General features: G+C 46.1%; 1 pseudogene; it reads right to left on the reverse strand.

The window, feature by feature from the left end:
- Positions 1–534: 534 nt before the first annotated feature.
- Positions 535–2040, reverse strand: LOC103257553 (annotated as a pseudogene).
- Positions 2041–2047: the final 7 nt, after the last annotated feature.

The raw sequence follows: 2047 nt of genomic DNA on the forward strand, positions 1-2047 counted from the left end.
CAGCTACTTGGAAGGCTGAGGTGGAAGGATCGCCTGAGCCCAGCAGGTCAAGGCTACAGTAGCTATGAGCATGCCACTGCACTCCAGCCTGGGCAACACAGTAAGACTCTGATTCAGGGAAAAAAAAAAGGAAAGAAGTTTAATTGCTCTGGTTTTTTGGGCTGCAAGGGAGTTAATGAATTTGTTCCACTCTTAATTTTTAGATCTGTAACTTCCAAAAAAGACACACAACTAGCCAAAATGAGGCATAGTGGAAATCTTTGCAAAATCACATCTCATACAATTTCCTTATGTTTTCAACAAGTTCTATAATGGAAAAACTGTATGTTCTAGTTTTCTGGGACAAATTCTAAAAATAATTTAAGGCATCATTGCACAAGATGTACTTCAGGTAGGTCCACAAATTCGTGTGTAGGTAACTTAAATCAACATTTTACCAAAGTCAAAGGACATAATACTGAAGCCAATGGTCTCCATCCAAATCACTACACCAAGTGTCATGGGTATATCCCAGGCCCTTGTTTATTTGCTCACCTCCAGGGGCACGATGACGGACGGTTTCTTTTTCAGCTCCTCACATTTCCGCTTCTTGCAGATCTGATGGCTGTTCTTTCTGTTCTTGCAGTAAGTACATTCACCACAGTTGGTCTTCTGCTGGCAGGGCTCACACACCCCACATCGCTTTCGTTTCTTCTTTTCCAAAGTAGGCAGCAAAGTGGTATAGGAAGGAGAAGAGGAGGTACTGGCGAGTGACATGGGTGCAGACACCACTGTGGTGTTGACATCAGTCGTGCTTGTCATGCTGACCTGAGAGCTCTCTCTTTCTGATTTGCTGGGACCAGCCTGGGAGAGTTGAGCAACACCCTGCGAAGTGTGGCCGAGTCCTCTCTCAGGGGCTAACATGAACCCCTGAGTGTGAGTTGGCAGAAAGCTTATATGAACCTGCTTCTCATTTTCTACATTGCTTAGAGCCATGACTGGAGGTACTGAACTTATCTCTGAGTTTGATGATGATTGAGGAGTGTGTCCTGAGCCCAGAGGCAAAATCTGTATAGCACCCTGGACTGCAAGCCCATATGAGACAGTGCTCTGGGGCTCAGGCCATTTGGGAAGAGCGTTACAGGTAGCAATTGGGTTTGGAGGAACAGGAAGGAAGAGAGGCAGGTCTGAGACAGCACCCCCGCCCATCCCAAGAGTTTCTTGTTGGTCTAAGACAGTACCAAAGACCTCTCCTTGGACTGGAATAGCACCAGGAATTTCTGGTGGATCTGGGGTCTCACCCAGGGTCTCACCATGAACTGGGTTAGCACCAGGAAATTCCCACTGATGTGGGAGAGAACCGAAGGTCTGTCCTAGGACAGAGGTGGTATCAGGAACTTCCTGTTGATCTGCGGTAGCTTTGAGGGCCTCTTGATGATCTGGTTTAGCACCAAGGGTTTCTTGTTCTGAGCCTGCCAAGAAGAATTTTATTACAGAGGTAGGATATGTGGACCCACCAATAGACAAGCAGTTTCTAAGATTCAACTCAGGTATAACCTTTTTTAAACTGGAGGTGGGGCAGCAATCATGTTCACTTTGGATGGGATCCAGGTAAGAATCAGTTAACTTAAGAGATTCTACTCGTGAACCCAACTCTTCTAACTGAATGTTGGGGTTTCTTTGAGAGGTAACTTTGGGGGCTGCTCTTTGGGGCAAAGGAGCACACACAGTGTCCTGAGCAAATATTCTAGGGGAACCACTGGCATCATTCAATGTCTCTTCAGAGAACAGTCCTTCATCACAATGCGTCCCTATCAGTGGCCCAGAAAGGATCTCTGCTGGAGGGCCGCTATGGGTGGGGACACTGATTTTGGAATCCTCAACCCTCTGGGACCAAGACTGGGCTGTCTCTTGGCTCTTACCTTTAATTAAAGATGCATTTTGTACACCAATTAGAGTCTCTAAATCAGGAAGGATTCGGGTATCTTGCATTGGGACTGAATCATTTGCTGAGGGCTTTACTCCCAAGTCAGTGAGTACCTTATAATCACAAACATGTTGCTTTTCT

Source organism: Carlito syrichta, unplaced genomic scaffold, assembly GCF_000164805.1.
Source record: "Carlito syrichta isolate Samal-C Ts95f unplaced genomic scaffold, Tarsius_syrichta-2.0.1 Scaffold80802, whole genome shotgun sequence".
Classification (NCBI taxonomy): Eukaryota; Metazoa; Chordata; class Mammalia; order Primates; family Tarsiidae; genus Carlito; species Carlito syrichta.